Source organism: Symphalangus syndactylus, chromosome 16 (assembly GCF_028878055.3).
Source record: "Symphalangus syndactylus isolate Jambi chromosome 16, NHGRI_mSymSyn1-v2.1_pri, whole genome shotgun sequence".
In the NCBI taxonomy this organism is placed as follows: Eukaryota; Metazoa; Chordata; class Mammalia; order Primates; family Hylobatidae; genus Symphalangus; species Symphalangus syndactylus.
In genome coordinates, this window is record NC_072438.2 from 1,726,675 (window position 1) to 1,749,609 (window position 22,935).

Sequence of the window (22,935 nt, forward strand, 5' to 3'; positions counted from 1 at the left end):
CACAGAATGCTACTGTGTAGTTTATATTTGAATATATTCCTTTTTCCACTATTACCCTCTTAGCGCTCCGAATGTCCACTTGCATTTTCTACAGAAAGAGTGTTCAGAACTGCGCAATCAAAAGTATAGTTTAACTCTGTTAGCTTAATGAACATATCAGAAATAAGTTTCACACAATGCTTCTGTGTAGTTTTTATTTGAAGATATTATTTTTCCCAATATAGGCCTCTTAGCGCTCAGAATGTCCAATTGCAGTTTCTACAGAAAGAGTGTTTCAGAAAGGCTCAATCAAAAGTAAGGTTCAACTCTGTTAGTTGAATGCACAGAACAGAAAGAAGTTTCATACAATGCTTCTGTGTAGTTTATATTTGAACATATTCTTTTTTCCACTATTACCCACTTAGCGCTACGAATGTCCAGTTGCATTTCCTACAGACAGAGTGTTTCAAAACTGCTCAATCAAAAGTATGGTTTAACTCTGTTAGCTGAATGCTCAGATCAGAAAGAAGTTTCACAGAATGCTTCTGTGTAGTTTATATTTGAATATATTCCTTTTTCCACTACTACTCTCTTAGCGCTCCAAATGTCCAGTTGCATTTTCTACAGAAAGAGTGTTCAGATCTGCTCAATCAAAAGTATGGTTTAACTCTGTTAGCTGAATGCACAGATCAGAAAGAAGTTTCACAGAATTATTCTGTGTAGTTTATATTTGGAGACATTCCTTTTTCCACTATTACCCTCTTAGCGCTCCGAATCTCCACTTGCATTTTCTACAAAAAGAGTGTTTCATAACTGCTCAATCAAAAATATGTTTTATCTCTGTTAACTGAATTTACAGATCAGAAATAAGTTTCACAGAATGCATCTGTGTAGTTTTTATTTGAAGATATTCTTTTTCCAAATGTAGGCCTCTTAGCGCTTAGCATGTCCAATTGCAGTTTCTACAGAAAGAGTGTTTCAGAACGGCTCAATCAAAGGTAAGGTTCAACTCTGTTAGTTGAATGCACAGAACAGAAAGAATTTTCACAGAATGCTACTGTGTAGTTTATATTTGAATATATTCCTTTTTCCACTATTACCCTCTTAGCGCTCCGAATGTCCACTTGCATTTTCTACAGAAAGAGTTTTCAGAACTGTGCAATCAAAAGCATGGTTTAACTCTGTTAGCTTAATGAACATATCAGAAATAAGTTTCACACAATGCTTCTGTGTAGTTTTTATTTGAAGATTTTATTTTTCCCAATAGAGGCCTCTTAGCGCTCAGAATGTCCAATTGCAGTTTCTACAGAAAGAGTGTTTCAGAAAGGCTCAATCAAAAGTAAGGTTCAACTCTGTTAGTTGAATGCACAGAACAGAAAGCAGTTTCATACAATGCTTCTGTGTAGTTTATATTTGAACATATTCTTTTTTCCACTATTACCCACTTAGCGCTACGAATGTCCAGTTATATTTTCTACAGACAGAGTGTTTCAAAACTGCTCAATCAAAAGTATGGTTTAATTCTGTTAGGTGAATGCTCAGATCAGAAAGAAGTTTCACAGAATGCTTCTGTGTAGTTTATATTTGAATATATTCCTTTTTCCACTACTACTCTCTTAGCGCTCCAAATGTCCAGTTGCATTTTCTACAGAAAGAGTGTTCAGATCTGCTCAATCAAATGTATGGTTTAAATCTGTTAGCTGAATGCACAGGTCAGAAGAGAAGTTTCACAGAATGATTCTGTGTAGTTTATATTTGGAGACATTCCTTTTTCCACTATTGCCCTCTTAGCGCTCCGAATCTCCACTTGCATTTTCTACAGAAAGAGTGTTTCAGAACGGCTCAATCAAAACTAAGGTTCAACTCTTTTAGTTGAACAAACAGAACAAAAAGAAGTTTCACACAATTCTTCTGTGTAGTTTTTATTTGTAGACATTCTTTTTCCCAATATAGGCCTCTTAGCGCTCAGAATGTCCAATTGCAGTTTCTACAAAAGAGTGTTTCAGAACGGCTCAATCAAAAGTAAGGTTCAACTCTGTTAGTTGTATGCACAGAACAGAAAGAAGTTTCATACAATGCTTCTGTGTAGTTTATATTTGAACATATTCTTTTTTCCACTATTACCCACTTAGCGCTACGAATGTCCAGTTGCATTTCCTACAGACAGAGTGTTTCAAAACTGCTCAATCAAAAGTATGGTTTAACTCTGTTAGCTGAATGCTCAGATCAGAAAGAAGTTTCACAGAATGCTTCTGTGTAGTTTATATTTGAATATATTCCTTTTTCCACTACTACGCTCTTAGCACTCCAAATGTCCAGTTGCATTTTCTACAGAAAGAGTGTTCAGATCTGCTCAATCAAAAGTATGGTTTAACTCTGTTAGCTGAATGCACAGATCAGAAAGAAGTTTCACCGAATGATTCTGTGTAGTTTATATTTGAAGACATTCCTTTTTCCACTATTACCCTCTTAGCGCTCCGAATCTCCACTTGCATTTTCTACAAAAAGAGTGTTTCATAACTGCTCAATCAAAAATATGTTTTATCTCTGTTAACTGAATTTACAGATCAGAAATTAGTTTCACAGAATGCATCTGTGTAGTTTTTATTTGAAGATATTCTTTTTCCCAATGTAGGCCTCTTAGCGCTTAGCATGTCCAATTGCAGTTTCTACAGAAAGAGTGTTTCAGAACGGCTCAATCAAAAGTAAGGTTCAACTCTGTTAGTTGAATGCACAGAACAGAAAGAATTTTCACAGAATGCTACTGTGTAGTTTATATTTGAATATATTCCTTTTTCCACTATTACCCTCTTAGCGCTCCGAATGTCCACTTGCATTTTCTACAGAAAGAGTGTCCAGAACTGCGCAATCAAAAGTATGGTTTAACTCTGTTAGCTTAATGAACATATCAGAAATAAGTTTCACACAATGCTTCTGTGTAGTTTTTATTTGAAGATATTATTTTTCCCAATATAGGCCTCTTAGCGCTCAGAATGTCCAATTGCAGTTTCTACAGAAAGAGTGTTTCAGAAAGGCTCAATCAAAAGTAAGGTTCAACTCTGTTAGTTGAATGCACAGAACAGAAAGAAGTTTCATACAATGCTTCTGTGTAGTTTATATTTGAACATATTCTTTTTTCCACTATTACCCACTTAGCGCTACGAATGTCCAGTTGCATTTTCTACAGACAGAGTGTTTCAAAACTGCTCAATCAAAAGTATGGTTTAACTCTGTTAGCTGAATGCTCAGATCAGAAAGAAGTTTCACAGAATGCTTCTGTGTAGTTTATATTTGAATATATTCCTTTTTCCACTACTACTCTCTTAGGGCTCCAAATGTCCAGTTGCATTTTCTACAGAAAGAGTGTTCAGATCTGCTCAATCAAAAGTATGGTTTAACTCTGTTAGCTGAATGCACAGATCAGAAAGAAGTTTCACAGAATGATTCTGTGTACTTTATATTTGGAGACATTCCTTTTTCCACTATTACCCTCTTAGCGCTCCGAATCTCCACTTGCATTTTCTACAAAAAGTGTGTTTCATAACTGCTCAATCAAAAATATGTTTTATCTCTGTTAACTGAATTTACAGATCAGAAATAAGTTTCACAGAATGCATCTGTGTAGTTTTTATTTGAAGATATTCTTTTTCCCAATGTAGGCCTCTTAGCGCTTAGCATGTCCAATTGCAGTTTCTACAGAAAGAGTGTTTCAGAACGGCTCAATCAAAAGTAAGGTTCAACTCTGTTAGTTGAATGCACAGATCAGAAAGAATTTTCACAGAATGCTACTGTGTAGTTTATATTTGAATATATTCCTTTTTCCACTATTACGCTCTTAGCGCTCCGAATGTCCACTTGCATTTTCTACAGAAAGAGTGTTCAGAACTGCACAATCAAAAGTATGGTTTAACTCTGTTAGGTTAATGAACATATCAGAAATAAGTTTCACACAATGCTTCTGTGTAGTTTTTATTTGAAGATATTATTTTTCCCCATATAGGCCTCTTAGCGCTCAGAATGTCCAATTGCAGTTTCTACAGAAAGAGTGTTTCAGAAAGGCTCAATCAAAAGTAAGGTTCAACTCTGTTAGTTGAATGCACAGAACAGAAAGAAGTTTCATAGAATGCTTCTGTGTAGTTTATATTTGAACATATTCTTTTTTCCACTATTACCCACTTAGCGCTACGAATGTCCAGTTGCATTTTCTACAGACAGAGTGTTTCAAAACTACTCAATCAAAGGTATGGTTTAACTCTGTTAGGTGAATGCTCAGATCAGAAAGAAGTTTCACAGAATGCTTCTGTGTAGTTTATATTTGAATATATTCCTTTTTCCACTACTACTCTCTTAGCGCTCCAAATGTCCAGTTGCATTTTCTACAGAAAGAGTGTTCAGATCTGCTCAATCAAAAGTATGGTTTAACTCTGTTAGCTGAATGCACAGATCAGAAAGAAGTTTCACAGAATTATTCTGTGTAGTTTATATTTGGAGACATTCCTTTTTCCACTATTACCCTCTTAGCGCTCCGAATCTCCACTTGCATTTTCTACAGAAAGAGTGTTTCAGAACGGCTCAATCAAAACTAAGGTTCAACTCTTTTAGTTGAACAAACAGAACAAAAAGAAGTTTCACACAATTCTTCTGTGTAGTTTTTATTTGTAGACATTCTTTTTCCCAATATAGGCCTCTTAGCGCTCAGAATGTCCAATTGCAGTTTCTACAAAAGAGTGTTTCAGAACGGCTCAATCAAAAGTAAGGTTCAACTCTGTTAGTTGTATGCACAGAACAGAAAGAAGTTTCATACAATGCTTCTGTGTAGTTTATATTTGAACATATTCTTTTTTCCACTATTACCCACTTAGCGCTACGAATGTCCAGTTGCATTTCCTACAGACAGAGTGTTTCAAAACTGCTCAATCAAAAGTATGGTTTAACTCTGTTAGCTGAATGCTCAGATCAGAAAGAAGTTTCACAGAATGCTTCTGTGTAGTTTATATTTGAATATATTCCTTTTTCCACTACTACGCTCTTAGCACTCCAAATGTCCAGTTGCATTTTCTACAGAAAGAGTGTTCAGATCTGCTCAATCAAAAGTATGGTTTAACTCTGTTAGCTGAATGCACAGATCAGAAAGAAGTTTCACCGAATGATTCTGTGTAGTTTATATTTGAAGACATTCCTTTTTCCACTATTACCCTCTTAGCGCTCCGAATCTCCACTTGCATTTTCTACAAAAAGAGTGTTTCATAACTGCTCAATCAAAAATATGTTTTATCTGTGTTAACTGAATTTACAGATCAGAAATTAGTTTCACAGAATGCATCTGTGTAGTTTTTATTTGAAGATATTCTTTTTCCCAATGTAGGCCTCTTAGCGCTTAGCATGTCCAATTGCAGTTTCTACAGAAAGAGTGTTTCAGAACGGCTCAATCAAAAGTAAGGTTCAACTCTGTTAGTTGAATGCACAGAACAGAAAGAATTTTCACAGAATGCTACTGTGTAGTTTATATTTGAATATATTCCTTTTTCCACTATTACCCTCTTAGCGCTCCGAATGTCCACTTGCATTTTCTACAGAAAGAGTGTCCAGAACTGCGCAATCAAAAGTATGGTTTAACTCTGTTAGCTTAATGAACATATCAGAAATAAGTTTCACACAATGCTTCTGTGTAGTTTTTATTTGAAGATATTATTTTTCCCAATATAGGCCTCTTAGCGCTCAGAATGTCCAATTGCAGTTTCTACAGAAAGAGTGTTTCAGAAAGGCTCAATCATAAGTAAGGTTCAACTCTGTTAGTTGAATGCACAGAACAGAAAGAAGTTTCATACAATGCTTCTGTGTAGTTTATATTTGAACATATTCTTTTTTCCACTATTACCCACTTAGCGCTACGAATGTCCAGTTGCATTTTCTACAGACAGAGTGTTTCAAAACTGCTCAATCAAAAGTATGGTTTAACTCTGTTAGCTGAATGCTCAGATCAGAAAGAAGTTTCACAGAATGCTTCTGTGTAGTTTATATTTGAATATATTCCTTTTTCCACTACTACTCTCTTAGGGCTCCAAATGTCCAGTTGCATTTTCTACAGAAAGAGTGTTCAGATCTGCTCAATCAAAAGTATGGTTTAACTCTGTTAGCTGAATGCACAGATCAGAAAGAAGTTTCACAGAATGATTCTGTGTAGTTTATATTTGGAGACATTCCTTTTTCCACTATTACCCTCTTAGCGCTCCGAATCTCCACTTGCATTTTCTACAAAAAGTGTGTTTCATAACTGCTCAATCAAAAATATGTTTTATCTCTGTTAACTGAATTTACAGATCAGAAATAAGTTTCACAGAATGCATCTGTGTAGTTTTTATTTGAAGATATTCTTTTTCCCAATGTAGGCCTCTTAGCGCTTAGCATGTCCAATTGCAGTTTCTACAGAAAGAGTGTTTCAGAACGGCTCAATCAAAAGTAAGGTTCAACTCTGTTAGTTGAATGCACAGATCAGAAAGAATTTTCACAGAATGCTACTGTGTAGTTTATATTTGAATATATTCCTTTTTCCACTATTACGCTCTTAGCGCTCCGAATGTCCACTTGCATTTTCTACAGAAAGAGTGTTCAGAACTGCACAATCAAAAGTATGGTTTAACTCTGTTAGCTTAATGAACATATCAGAAATAAGTTTCACACAATGCTTCTGTGTAGTTTTTATTTGAAGATATTATTTTTCCCAATATAGGCCTCTTAGCGCTCAGAATGTCCAATTGCAGTTTCTACAGAAAGAGTGTTTCAGAAAGGCTCAATCAAATGTAAGGTTCAACTCTGTTAGTTGAATGCACAGAACAGAAAGAAGTTTCATAGAATGCTTCTGTGTAGTTTATATTTGAACATATTCTTTTTTCCACTATTACCCACTTAGCGCTACGAATGTCCAGTTGCATTTTCTACAGACAGAGTGTTTCAAAACTACTCAATCAAAGGTATGGTTTAACTCTGTTAGGTGAATGCTCAGATCAGAAAGAAGTTTCACAGAATGCTTCTGTGTAGTTTATATTTGAATATATTCCTTTTTCCACTACTACTCTCTTAGCGCTCCAAATGTCCAGTTGCATTTTCTACAGAAAGAGTGTTCAGATCTGCTCAATCAAAAGTATGGTTTAACTCTGTTAGCTGAATGCACAGATCAGAAAGAAGTTTCACAGAATTATTCTGTGTAGTTTATATTTGGAGACATTCCTTTTTCCACTATTACCCTCTTAGCGCTCCGAATCTCCACTTGCATTTTCTACAGAAAGAGTGTTTCAGAACGGCTCAATCAAAACTAAGGTTCAACTCTTTTAGTTGAACAAACAGAACAAAAAGAAGTTTCACACAATTCTTCTGTGTAGTTTTTATTTGTAGACATTCTTTTTCCCAATATAGGCCTCTTAGCGCTCAGAATGTCCAATTGCAGTTTCTACAAAAGAGTGTTTCAGAACGGCTCAATCAAAAGTAAGGTTCAACTCTGTTAGTTGAATGCACAGAACAGAAAGAAGTTTCATACAATGCTTCTGTGTAGTTTATATTTGAACATATTTTTTTTTCCACTATTACCCACTTAGCGCTACGAATGTCCAGTTGCATTTCCTACAGACAGAGTGTTTCAAAACTGCTCAATCAAAAGCATGGTTTAACTCTGTTAGCTGAATGCTCAGATCAGAAAGAAGTTTCACAGAATGCTTCTGTGTAGTTTATATTTGAATATATTCCTTTTTCCACTACTACGCTCTTAGCGCTCCAAATGTCCAGTTGCATTTTCTACAGAAAGAGTGTTCAGATCTGCTCAATCAAAATTATGGTTTAACTCTGTTAGCTGAATGCACAGATCAGAAAGAAGTTTCACCGAATGATTCTGTGTAGTTTATATTTGAAGACATTCCTTTTTCCACTATTACCCTCTTAGCGCTCCGAATCTCCACTTGCATTTTCTACAAAAAGAGTGTTTCATAACTGCTCAATCAAAAATATGTTTTATCTCTGTTAACTGAATTTACAGATCAGAAATAAGTTTCACAGAATGCATCTGTGTAGTTTTTATTTGAAGATATTCTTTTTCCCAATGTAGGCCTCTTAGCGCTTAGCATGTCCAATTGCAGTTTCTACAGAAAGAGTGTTTCAGAACGGCTCAATCAAAAGTAAGGTTCAACTCTGTTAGTTGAATGCACAGATCAGAAAGAATTTTCACAGAATGCTACTGTGTAGTTTATATTTGAATATATTCCTTTTTCCACTATTACCCTCTTAGCGCTCCGAATGTCCACTTGCATTTTCTACAGAAAGAGTGTTCAGAACTGCACAATCAAAAGTATGGTTTAACTCTGTTAGCTTAATGAACATATCAGAAATAAGTTTCACACAATGCTTCTGTGTAGTTTTTATTTGAAGATATTATTTTTCCCAATATAGTCCTCTTAGCGCTCAGAATGTCCAATTGCAGTTTCTACAGAAAGAGTGTTTCAGAAAGGCTCAATCAAAAGTAAGGTTCAACTCTGTTAGTTGAATGCACAGAACAGAAAGAAGTTTCATAGAATGATTCTGTGTAGTTTATATTTGAACATATTCTTTTTTCCACTATTACCCACTTAGCGCTACGAATGTCCAGTTGCATTTTCTACAGACAGAGTGTTTCAAAACTACTCAATCAAAGGTATGGTTTAACTCTGTTAGGTGAATGCTCAGATCAGAAAGAAGTTTCACAGAATGCTTCTGTGTAGTTTATATTTGAATATATTCCTTTTTAAACTACTACTCTCTTAGCGCTCCAAATGTCCAGTTGCATTTTCTACAGAAAGAGTGTTCAGATCTGCTCAAACAAAAGTATGGTTTAACTCTGTTAGCTGAATGCACAGATCAGAAAGAAGTTTCACCGAATGATTCTGTGTAGTTTATATTTGAAGACATTCCTTTTTCCACTATTACCCTCTTAGCGCTCCGAATCTCCACTTGCATTTTCTACAAAAAGAGTGTTTCATAACTGCTCAATCAAAAATATGTTTTATCTCTGTTAACTGAATTTACAGATCAGAAATTAGTTTCACAGAATGCATCTGTGTAGTTTTTATTTGAAGATATTCTTTTTCCCAATGTAGGCCTCTTAGCGCTTAGCATGTCCAATTGCAGTTTCTACAGAAAGAGTGTTTCAGAACGGCTCAATCAAAAGTAAGGTTCAACTCTGTTAGTTGAATGCACAGAACAGAAAGAATTTTCACAGAATGCTACTGTGTAGTTTATATTTGAATATATTCCTTTTTCCACTATTACCCTCTTAGCGCTCCGAATGTCCACTTGCATTTTCTACAGAAAGAGTGTCCAGAACTGCGCAATCAAAAGTATGGTTTAACTCTGTTAGCTTAATGAACATATCAGAAATAAGTTTCACACAATGCTTCTGTGTAGTTTTTATTTGAAGATATTATTTTTCCCAATATAGGCCTCTTAGCGCTCAGAATGTCCAATTGCAGTTTCTACAGAAAGAGTGTTTCAGAAAGGCTCAATCAAAAGTAAGGTTCAACTCCGTTAGATGAATGCACAGAACAGAAAGAAGTTTCATACAATGCTTCTGTGTAGTTTATATTTGAACATATTCTTTTTTCCACTATTACCCACTTAGCGCAACGAATGTCCAGTTGCATTTTCTACAGACAGAGTGTTTCAAAACTACTCAATCAAAGGTATGGTTTAACTCTGTTAGGTGAATGCTCAGATCAGAAAGAAGTTTCACAGAATGCTTCTGTGTAGTTTATATTTGAATATATTCCTTTTTCCACTACTACTCTCTTAGCGCTCCAAATGTCCAGTTGCATTTTCTACAGAAAGAGTGTTCAGATCTGCTCAATCAAAAGTATGGTTTAACTCTGTTAGCTGAATGCACAGATCAGAAAGAAGTTTCACAGAATTATTCTGTGTAGTTTATATTTGGAGACATTCCTTTTTCCACTATTACCCTCTTAGCGCTCCGAATCTCCACTTGCATTTTCTACAGAAAGAGTGTTTCAGAACGGCTCAATCAAAACTAAGGTTCAACTCTTTTAGTTGAACAAACAGAACAAAAAGAAGTTTCACACAATTCTTCTGTGTAGTTTTTATTTGTAGACATTCTTTTTCCCAATATAGGCCTCTTAGCGCTCAGAATGTCCAATTGCAGTTTCTACAAAAGAGTGTTTCAGAACGGCTCAATCAAAAGTAAGGTTCAACTCTGTTAGTTGAATGCACAGAACAGAAAGAAGTTTCATACAATGCTTCTGTGTAGTTTATATTTGAACATATTCTTTTTTCCACTATTACCCACTTAGCGCTACGAATGTCCAGTTGCATTTCCTACAGACAGAGTGTTTCAAAACTGCTCAATCAAAAGTATGGTTTAACTCTGTTAGCTGAATGCTCAGATCAGAAAGAAGTTTCACAGAATGCTTCTGTGTAGTTTATATTTGAATATATTCCTTTTTCCACTACTACGCTCTTAGCGCTCCAAATGTCCAGTTGCATTTTCTACAGAAAGAGTGTTCAGATCTGCTCAATCAAAATTATGGTTTAACTCTGTTAGCTGAATGCACAGATCAGAAAGAAGTTTCACCGAATGATTCTGTGTAGTTTATATTTGAAGACATTCCTTTTTCCACTATTACCCTCTTAGCGCTCCGAATCTCCACTTGCATTTTCTACAAAAAGAGTGTTTCATAACTGCTCAATCAAAAATATGTTTTATCTCTGTTAACTGAATTTACAGATCAGAAATAAGTTTCACAGAATGCATCTGTGTAGTTTTTATTTGAAGATATTCTTTTTCCCAATGTAGGCCTCTTAGCGCTTAGCATGTCCAATTGCAGTTTCTACAGAAAGAGTGTTTCAGAACGGCTCAATCAAAAGTAAGGTTCAACTCTGTTAGTTGAATGCACAGATCAGAAAGAATTTTCACAGAATGCTACTGTGTAGTTTATATTTGAATATATTCCTTTTTCCACTATTACGCTCTTAGCGCTCCGAATGTCCACTTGCATTTTCTACAGAAAGAGTGTTCAGAACTGCACAATCAAAAGTATGGTTTAACTCTGTTAGCTTAATGAACATATCAGAAATAAGTTTCACACAATGCTTCTGTGTAGTTTTTATTTGAAGATATTATTTTTCCCAATATAGGCCTCTTAGCGCTCAGAATGTCCAATTGCAGTTTCTACAGAAAGAGTGTTTCAGAAAGGGTCAATCAAAAGTAAGGTTCAACTCTGTTAGTTGAATGCACAGAACAGAAAGAAGTTTCATAGAATGCTTCTGTGTAGTTTATATTTGAACATATTCTTTTTTCCACTATTACCCACTTAGCGCTACGAATGTCCAGTTGCATTTTCTACAGACAGAGTGTTTCAAAACTACTCAATCAAAGGTATGGTTTAACTCTGTTAGGTGAATGCTCAGATCAGAAAGAAGTTTCACAGAATGCTTCTGTGTAGTTTATATTTGAATATATTCCTTTTTCCACTACTACTCTCTTAGCGCTCCAAATGTCCAGTTGCATTTTCTACAGAAAGAGTGTTCAGATCTGCTCAATCAAAAGTATGGTTTAATTCTGTTAGCTGAATGCACAGATCAGAAAGAAGTTTCACAGAATTATTCTGTGTAGTTTATATTTGGAGACATTCTTTTTTCCACTATTACCCTCTTAGCGCTCCGAATCTCCACTTGCATTTTCTACAGAAAGAGTGTTTCAGAACGGCTCAATCAAAACTAAGGTTCAACTCTTTTAGTTGAACAAACAGAACAAAAAGAAGTTTCACACAATTCTTCTGTGTAGTTTTTATTTGTAGACATTCTTTTTCCCAATATAGGCCTCTTAGCGCTCAGAATGTCCAATTGCAGTTTCTACAAAAGAGTGTTTCAGAACGGCTCAATCAAAAGTAAGGTTCAACTCTGTTAGTTGAATGCACAGAACAGAAAGAAGTTTCATACAATGCTTCTGTGTAGTTTATATTTGAACATATTCTTTTTTCCACTATTACCCACAGCGCTACGAATGTCCAGTTGCATTTCCTACAGACAGAGTGTTTCAAAACTGCTCAATCAAAAGTATGGTTTAACTCTGTTAGCTGAATGCTCAGATCAGAAAGAAGTTTCACAGAATGCTTCTGTGTAGTTTATATTTGAATATATTACTTTTTCCACTACTACGCTCTTAGCGCTCCAAATGTCCAGTTGCATTTTCTACAGAAAGAGTGTTCAGATCTGCTCAATCAAAAGTATGGTTTAACTCTGTTAGCTGAATGCACAGATCAGAAAGATGTTTCACCGAATGATTCTGTGTAGTTTATATTTGAAGACATTCCTTTTTCCACTATTACCCACTTAGCGCTCCGAATCTCCACTTGCATTTTCTACAAAAAGAGTGTTTCATAACTGCTCAATCAAAAATATGTTTTATCTCTGTTAACTGAATTTACAGATCAGAAATAAGTTTCACAGAATGCATCTGTGTAGTTTTTATTTGAAGATATTCTTTTTCCCAATTTAGGCCTCTTAGCGCTTAGCATGTCCAAATGCAGTTTCTACAGAAAGAGTGTTTCAGAACGGCTCAATCAAAAGTAAGGTTCAACTCTGTTAGTTGAATGCACAGAACAGAAAGAATTTTCACAGAATGCTACTGTGTAGTTTATATTTGAATATATTCCTTTTTCCACTATTACCCTCTTAGCGCTCCGAATGTCCACTTGCATTTTCTACAGAAAGAGTGTCCAGAACTGCGCAATCAAAAGTATGGTTTAACTCTGTTAGCTTAATGAACATATCAGAAATAAGTTTCACACAATGCTTCTGTGTAGTTTTTATTTGAAGATATTATTTTTCCCAATAGAGGCCTCTTAGCGCTCAGAATGTCCAATTGCAGTTTCTACAGAAAGAGTGTTTCAGAACGGCTCAATCAAAAGTAAGGTTCAACTCTGTTAGTTGAATGCACAGAACAGAAAGAAGTTTCATACAATGCTTCTGTGTAGTTTATATTTGAACATATACTTTTTTCCACTATTACCCACTTAACGCTACGAATGTCCAGTTGCATTTTCTACAGACAGAGTGTTTCAAAACTGCTCAATCAAAAGTATGGTTTAACTCTGTTAGCTGAATGCTCAGATCAGAAAGAAGTTTCACAGAATGCTTCTGTGTAGTTTATATTTGAATATATTCCTTTTTCCACTACTACTCTCTTAGCGCTCCAAATGTCCAGTTGCATTTTCTACAGAAAGAGTGTTCAGATCTGCTCAATCTAAAGTATGGTTTAACTCTGTTAGCTGAATGCACAGATCAGAAAGAAGTTTCACAGAATTATTCTGTGTAGTTTATATTTGGAGACATTACTTTTTCCACTATTACCCCCTTAGCGCTCCGAATCTCCACTTGCATTTTCTACAAAAAGAGTGTTTCATAACTGCTCAATCAAAAATATGTTTTATCTCTGTTAACTGAATTTACAGATCAGAAATAAGTTTCACAGAATGCATCTGTGTAGTTTTTATTTGAAGATATTCTTTTTCCCAATGTAGGCCTCTTAGCGCTTAGCATGTCCAATTGCAGTTTCTACAGAAAGAGTGTTTCAGAACGGCTCAATCAAAAGTAAGGTTCAACTCTGTTAGTTGAATGCACAGAACAGAAAGAATTTTCACAGAATGCTACTGTGTAGTTTATATTTGAACATATTCTTTTTTCCACTATTACCCACTTAGCGCTACGAATGTCCAGTTGCATTTTCTACAGACAGAGTGTTTCAAAACTGCTCAATCAAAAGTATGGTTTAACTCTGTTAGCTGAATGCTCAGATCAGAAAGAAGTTTCACAGAATGCTTCTGTGTAGTTTATATTTGAATATATTCCTTTTTCCACTACTACTCTCTTAGCGCTCCAAATGTCCTGTTGCATTTTCTACAGAAAGAGTGTTCAGATCTGCTCAATCAAAAGTATGGTTTAACTCTGTTAGCTGAATGCACAGATCAGAAAGAAGTTTCACAGAATGATTCTGTGTAGTTTATATTTGGAGAAATTCCTTTTTCCACTATTACCCTATTAGCGCTCCGAATCTCCACTTGCATTTTCTACAGAAAGAGTGTTTCAGAACGGCTCAATCAAAACTAAGGTTCAACTCTTTTAGTTGAACAAACAGAACAAAAAGAAGTTTCACACAATTCTTCTGTGTAGTTTTTATTTGTAGACATTCTTTTTCCCAATATAGGCCTCTTAGCGCTCAGAATGTCCAATTGCAGTTTCTACAAAAGAGTGTTTCAGAACGGCTCAATCAAAAGTAAGGTTCAACTCTGTTAGTTGAATGCACAGAACAGAAAGAAGTTTCATACAATGCTTCTGTGTAGTTTATATTTGAACATATTCTTTTTTCCACTATTACCCACAGCGCTACGAATGTCCAGTTGCATTTCCTACAGACAGAGTGTTTCAAAACTGCTCAATCAAAAGTATGGTTTAACTCTGTTAGCTGAATGCTCAGATCAGAAAGAAGTTTCACAGAATGCTTCTGTGTAGTTTATATTTGAATATATTCCTTTTTCCACTACTACGCTCTTAGCGCTCCAAATGTCCAGTTGCATTTTCTACAGAAAGAGTGTTCAGATCTGCTCAATCAAAAGTATGGTTTAACTCTGTTAGCTGAATGCACAGATCAGAAAGAAGTTTCACAGAATTATTCTGTGTAGTTTATATTTGGAGACATTCCTTTTTCCACTATTACCCTCTTAGCGCTCCGAATCTCCACTTGCATTTTCTACAAAAAGAGTGTTTCATAACTGCTCAATCAAAAATATGTTTTATCTCTGTTAACTGAATTTACAGATCAGAAATAAGTTTCACAGAATGCATCTGTGTAGTTTTTATTTGAAGATATTCTTTTTCCCAATGTAGGCCTCTTAGCGCTTAGCATGTCCAATTGCAGTTTCTACAGAAAGAGTGTTTCAGAACGGCTCAATCAAAAGTAAGGTTCAACTCTGTTAGTTGAATGCACAGAACAGAAAGAATTTTCACAGAATGATACTGTGTAGTTTATATTTGAATATATTCCTTTTTCCACTATTACCCTCTTAGCGCTCCGAATGTCCACTTGCATTTTCTACAGAAAGAGTATTCAGAACTGCGCAATCAAAAGTATGGTTTAACTCTGTTAGCTTAATGAACATATCAGAAATAAGTTTCACACAATGCTTCTGTGTAGTTTTTATTTGAAGATTTTATTTTTCCCAATAGAGGCCTCTTAGCGCTCAGAATGTCCAATTGCAGTTTCTACAGAAAGAGTGTTTCAGAAAGGCTCAATCAAAAGTAAGGTTCAACTCTGTTAGTTGAATGCACAGAACAGAAAGAAGTTTCATACAATGCTTCTGTGTAGTTTATATTTGAACATATTCTTTTTTCCACTATTACCCACTTAGCGCTACGAATGTCCAGTTGCATTTTCTACAGACAGAGTGTTTCAAAACTGCTCAATCAAAAGTATGGTTTAACTCTGTTAGCTGAATGCTCAGATCAGAAAGAAGTTTCACAGAATGCTTCTGTGTAGTTTATATTTGAATATATTCCTTTTTCCACTACTACTCTCTTAGCGCTCCAAATGTCCTGTTGCATTTTCTACAGAAAGAGTGTTCAGATCTGCTCAATCAAAAGTATGGTTTAACTCTGTTAGCTGAATGCACAGATCAGAAAGAAGTTTCACAGAATGATTCTGTGTAGTTTATATTTGGAGAAATTCCTTTTTCCACTATTACCCTATTAGCGCTCCTAATCTCCACTTGCATTTTCTACAGAAAGAGTGTTTCAGAACGGCTCAATCAAAACTAACGTTCAACTCTTTTAGTTGAACAAACAGAACAAAAAGAAGTTTCACACAATTCTTCTGTGTAGTTTTTATTTGTAGACATTCTTTTTCCCAATATAGGCCTCTTAGCGCTCAGAATGTCCAATTGCAGTTTCTACAAAAGAGTGTTTCAGAACGGCTCAATCAAAAGTAAGGTTCAACTCTGTTAGTTGAATGCACAGAACAGAAAGAAGTTTCATACAATGCTTCTGTGTAGTTTATATTTGAACATATTCTTTTTTCCACTATTACCCACAGCGCTACGAATGTCCAGTTGCATTTCCTACAGACAGAGTGTTTCAAAACTGCTCAATCAAAAGTATGGTTTAACTCTGTTAGCTGAATGCTCAGATCAGAAAGAAGTTTCACAGAATGCTTCTGTGTAGTTTATATTTGAATATATTACTTTTTCCACTACTACGCTCTTAGCGCTCCAAATGTCCAGTTGCATTTTCTACAGAAAGAGTGTTCAGATCTGCTCAATCAAAAGTATGGTTTAACTCTGTTAGCTGAATGCACAGATCAGAAAGATGTTTCACCGAATGATTCTGTGTAGTTTATATTTGAAGACATTCCTTTTTCCACTATTACCCACTTAGCGCTCCGAATCTCCACTTGCATTTTCTACAAAAAGAGTGTTTCATAACTGCTCAATCAAAAATATGTTTTATCTCTGTTAACTGAATTTACAGATCAGAAATAAGTTTCACAGAATGCATCTGTGTAGTTTTTATTTGAAGATATTCTTTTTCCCAATTTAGGCCTCTTAGCGCTTAGCATGTCCAAATGCAGTTTCTACAGAAAGAGTGTTTCAGAACGGCTCAATCAAAAGTAAGGTTCAACTCTGTTAGTTGAATGCACAGAACAGAAAGAATTTTCACAGAATGCTACTGTGTAGTTTATATTTGAATATATTCCTTTTTCCACTATTACCCTCTTAGCGCTCCGAATGTCCACTTGCATTTTCTACAGAAAGAGTGTCCAGAACTGCGCAATCAAAAGTATGGTTTAACTCTGTTAGCTTAATGAACATATCAGAAATAAGTTTCACACAATGCTTCTGTGTAGTTTTTATTTGAAGATATTATTTTTCCCAATAGAGGCCTCTTAGCGCTCAGAATGTCCAATTGCAGTTTCTACAGAAAGAGTGTTTCAGAACGGCTCAATCAAAAGTAAGGTTCAACTCTGTTAGTTGAATGCACAGAACAGAAAGAAGTTTCATACAATGCTTCTGTGTAGTTTATATTTGAACATATACTTTTTTCCACTATTACCCACTTAACGCTACGAATGTCCAGTTGCATTTTCTACAGACAGAGTGTTTCAAAACTGCTCAATCAAAAGTATGGTTTAACTCTGTTAGCTGAATGCTCAGATCAGAAAGAAGTTTCACAGAATGCTTCTGTGTAGTTTATATTTGAATATATTCCTTTTTCCACTACTACGCTCTTAGCGCTCCAAATGTCCAGTTGCATTTTCTACAGAAAGAGTGTTCAGATCTGCTCAATCAAAAGTATGGTTTAACTCTGTTAGCTGAATGCACAGATCAGAAAGAAGTTTCACAGAATTATTCTGTGTAGTTTATATTTGGAGACATTCCTTTTTCCACTATTACCCTCTTAGCGCTCCGAATCTCCACTTGCATTTTCTACAAAAAGAGTGTTTCATAACTGCTCAATCAAAAATATGTTTTATCTCTGTTAACTGAATTTACAGATCAGAAATAAGTTTCACAGAATGCATCTGTGTAGTTTTTATTTGAAGATATTCTTTTTCCCAATGTAGGCCTCTTAGCGCTTAGCATGTCCAATTGCAGTTTCTACAGAAAGAGTGTTTCAGAACGGCTCAATCAAAAGTAAGGTTCAACTCTGTTAGTTGAATGCACAGAACAGAAAGAATTTTCACAGAATGATACTGTGTAGTTTATATTTGAATATATTCCTTTTTCCACTATTACCCTCTTAGCGCTCCGAATGTCCACTTGCATTTTCTACAGAAAGAGTATTCAGAACTGCGCAATCAAAAGTATGGTTTAACTCTGTTAGCTTAATGAACATATCAGAAATAAGTTTCACACAATGCTTCTGTGTAGTTTTTATTTGAAGATTTTATTTTTCCCAATAGAGGCCTCTTAGCGCTCAGAATGTCCAATTGCAGTTTCTACAGAAAGAGTGTTTCAGAAAGGCTCAATCAAAAGTAAGGTTCAACTCTGTTAGTTGAATGCACAGAACAGAAAGAAGTTTCATACAATGCTTCTGTGTAGTTTATATTTGAACATATTCTTTTTTCCACTATTACCCACTTAGCGCTACGAATGTCCAGTTGCATTTTCTACAGACAGAGTGTTTCAAAACTGCTCAATCAAAAGTATGGTTTAACTCTGTTAGCTGAATGCTCAGATCAGAAAGAAGTTTCACAGAATGCTTCTGTGTAGTTTATATTTGAATATATTCCTTTTTCCACTACTACTCTCTTAGCGCTCCAAATGTCCTGTTGCATTTTCTACAGAAAGAGTGTTCAGATCTGCTCAATCAAAAGTATGGTTTAACTCTGTTAGCTGAATGCACAGATCAGAAAGAAGTTTCACAGAATGATTCTGTGTAGTTTATATTTGGAGAAATTCCTTTTTCCACTATTACCCTATTAGCGCTCCTAATCTCCACTTGCATTTTCTACAGAAAGAGTGTTTCAGAACGGCTCAATCAAAACTAACGTTCAACTCTTTTAGTTGAACAAACAGAACAAAAAGAAGTTTCACACAATTCTTCTGTGTAGTTTTTATTTGTAGACATTCTTTTTCCCAATATAGGCCTCTTAGCGCTCAGAATGTCCAATTGCAGTTTCTACAAAAGAGTGTTTCAGAACGGCTCAATCAAAAGTAAGGTTCAACTCTGTTAGTTGAATGCACAGAACAGAAAGAAGTTTCATACAATGCTTCTGTGTAGTTTATATTTGAACATATTCTTTTTTCCACTATTACCCACAGCGCTACGAATGTCCAGTTGCATTTCCTACAGACAGAGTGTTTCAAAACTGCTCAATCAAAAGTATGGTTTAACTCTGTTAGCTGAATGCTCAGATCAGAAAGAAGTTTCACAGAATGCTTCTGTGTAGTTTATATTTGAATATATTCCTTTTTCCACTACTACGCTCTTAGCGCTCCAAATGTCCAGTTGCATTTTCTACAGAAAGAGTGTTCAGATCTGCTCAATCAAAAGTATGGTTTAACTCTGTTAGCTGAATGCACAGATCAGAAAGAAGTTTCACAGAATGATTCTGTGTAGTTTATATTTGGAGAAATTCCTTTTTCCACTATTACCCTATTAGCGCTCCGAATCTCCACTTGCATTTTCTACAGAAAGAGTGTTTCAGAACGGCTCAATCAAAACTAAGGTTCAACTCTTTTAGTTGAACAAACAGAACAAAAAGAAGTTTCACACAATTCTTCTGTGTAGTTTTTATTTGTAGACATTCTTTTTCCCAATATAGGCCTCTTAGCGCTCAGAATGTCCAATTGCAGTTTCTACAAAAGAGTGTTTCAGAACGGCTCAATCAAAAGTAAGGTTCAACTCTGTTAGTTGAATGCACAGAACAGAAAGAAGTTTCATACAATGCTTCTGTGTAGTTTATATTTGAACATATTCTTTTTTCCACTATTACCCACAGCGCTACGAATGTCCAGTTGCATTTCCTACAGACAGAGTGTTTCAAAACTGCTCAATCAAAAGTATGGTTTAACTCTGTTAGCTGAATGCTCAGATCAGAAAGAAGTTTCACAGAATGCTTCTGTGTAGTTTATATTTGAATATATTCCTTTTTCCACTACTACGCTCTTAGCGCTCCAAATGTCCAGTTGCATTTTCTACAGAAAGAGTGTTCAGATCTGCTCAATCAAAAGTATGGTTTAACTCTGTTAGCTGAATGCACAGATCAGAAAGAAGTTTCACAGAATGAATCTGTGTAGTTTATATTTGGAGACATTCCTTTTTCCACTATTACCCTCTTAGCGCTCCGAATCTCCACTTGAATTTTCTACAAAAAGAGTGTTTCATAACTGCTCAATCAAAAATATGTTTTATCTCTGTTAACTGAATTTACAGATCAGAAATAAGTTTCACAGAATGCATCTGTGTAGTTTTTATTTGAAGATATTCTTTTTCCCAATTTAGGCCTCTTAGCGCTTAGCATGTCCAATTGCAGTTTCTACAGAAAGAGTGTTTCAGAACGGCTCAATCAAAAGTAAGGTTCAACTCTGTTAGTTGAATGCACAGAACAGAAAGAATTTTCACAGAATGATACTGTGTAGTTTATATTTGAATATATTCCTTTTTCCACTATTACCCTCTTAGCGCTCCGAATGTCCACTTGCATTTTCTACAGAAAGAGTATTCAGAACTGCGCAATCAAAAGTATGGTTTAACTCTGTTAGCTTAATGAACATATCAGAAATAAGTTTCACACAATGCTTCTGTGTAGTTTTTATTTGAAGATTTTATTTTTCCCAATAGAGGCCTCTTAGCGCTCAGAATGTCCAATTGCAGTTTCTACAGAAAGAGTGTTTCAGAAAGGCTCAATCAAAAGTAAGGTTCAACTCTGTTAGTTGAATGCACAGAACAGAAAGAAGTTTCATACAATGCTTCTGTGTAGTTTATATTTGAACATATTCTTTTTTCCACTATTACCCACTTAGCGCTACGAATGTCCAGTTGCATTTTCTACAGACAGAGTGTTTCAAAACTGCTCAATCAAAAGTATGGTTTAACTCTGTTAGCTGAATGCTCAGATCAGAAAGAAGTTTCACAGAATGCTTCTGTGTAGTTTATATTTGAATATATTACTTTTTCCACTACTACTCTCTTAGCGCTCCAAATGTCCTGTTGCATTTTCTACAGAAAGAGTGTTCAGATCTGCTCAATCAAAAGTATGGTTTAACTCTGTTAGCTGAATGCACAGATCAGAAAGAAGTTTCACAGAATGATTCTGTGTAGTTTATATTTGGAGAAATTCCATTTTCCACTATTACCCTATTAGCGCTCCGAATTTCCACTTGCATTTTCTACAGAAAGAGTGTTTCAGAACGGCTCAATCAAAACTAAGGTTCAACTCTTTTAGTTGAACAAACAGAACAAAGAGAAGTTTCACACAATTCTTCTGTGTAGTTTTTATTTGTGGACATTCTTTTTCCCAATATAGGCCTCTTAGCGCTCAGAATGTCCAATTGCAGTTTCTACAAAAGAGTGTTTCAGAACGGCTCAATCAAAAGTAAGGTTCAACTCTGTTAGTTGAATGCATAGAACAGAAAGAAGTTTCATACAATGCTTCTGTGTAGTTTATATTTGAACATATTCTTTTTTCCACTATTACCCACTTAGCGCTACGAATGTCCAGTTGCATTTCCTACAGACAGAGTGTTTCAAAACTGCTCAATCAAAAGTATGGTTTAACTCTGTTAGCTGAATGCTCAGATCAGAAAGAAGTTTCACAGAATGCTTCTGTGTAGTTTATATTTGAATATATTCCTTTTTCCACTACTACGCTCTTAGCGCTCCAAATGTCCAGTTGCATTTTCTACAGAAAGAGTGTTCAGATCTGCTCAATCAAAAGTATGGTTTAACTCTGTTAGCTGAATGCACAGATCAGAAAGAAGTTTCACAGAATGAATCTGTGTAGTTTATATTTGGAGACATTCCTTTTTCCACTATTACCCTCTTAGCGCTCCGAATCTCCACTTGCATTTTCTACAAAAAGAGTGTTTCATAACTGCTCAATCAAAAATATGTTTTATCTCTGTTAACTGAATTTACAGATCAGAAATAAGTTTCACAGAATGCATCTGTGTAGTTTTTATTTGAAGATATTCTTTTTCCCAATTTAGGCCTCTTAGCGCTTAGCATGTCCAATTGCAGTTTCTACAGAAAGAGTGTTTCAGAACGGCTCAATCAAAAGTAAGGTTCAACTCTGTTAGTTGAATGCACAGATCAGAAAGAATTTTCACAGAATGCTACTGTGTAGTTTATATTTGAATATATTCCTTTTTCCACTATTACCCTCTTAGCGCTCCGAAGGTCCACTTGCATTTTCTACAGAAAGAGTGTCCAGAACTGCGCAATCAAAAGTATGGTTTAACTCTGTTAGCTTAATGAACATATCAGAAATAAGTTTCACACAATGCTTCTGTGTAGTTTTTATTTGAAGATATTATTTTTCCCAATATAGGCCTCTTAGCGCTCAGAATGTCCAATTGCAGTTTCTACAGAAAGAGTGTTTCAGAACGGCTCAATCAAAAGTAAGGTTCAACTCTGTTAGTTGAATGCACAGAACAGAAAGAAGTTTCATACAATGCTTCTGTGTAGTTTATATTTGAACATATACTTTTTTCCACTATTACCCACTTAGCGCTACGAATGTCCAGTTGCATTTTCTACAGACAGAGTGTTTCAAAACTGCTCAATCAAAAGTATGGTTTAACTCTGTTAGCTGAATGCTCAGATCAGAAAGAAGTTTCACAGAATGCTTCTGTGTAGTTTATATTTGAATATATTCCTTTTTCCACTACTACGCTCTTAGCGCTCCAAATGTCCAGTTGCATTTTCTACAGAAAGAGTGTTCAGATCTGCTCAATCAAAAGTATGGTTTAACTCTGTTAGCTGAATGCACAGATCAGAAAGAAGTTTCACCGAATGATTCTGTGTAGTTTGTATTTGAAGACATTCCTTTTTCCACTATTACCCTCTTAGCGCTCGGAATCTCCACTTGCATTTTCTACAAAAAGAGTGTTTCATAACTGCTCAATCAAAAATATGTTTTATCTCTGTTAACTGAATTTACAGATCAGAAATAAGTTTCACAGAATGCATCTGTGTAGTTTTTATTTGAAGATATTCTTTTTCCCAATGTAGGCCTCTTAGCGCTTAGCATGTCCAATTGCAGTTTCTACAGAAAGAGTGTTTCAGAACGGCTCAATCAAAAGTAAGGTTCAACTCTGTTAGTTGAATGCACAGAACAGAAAGAATTTTCACAGAATGCTACTGTGTAGTTTATATTTGAATATATTCCTTTTTCCACTATTACCCTCTTAGCGCTCCGAATGTCCACTT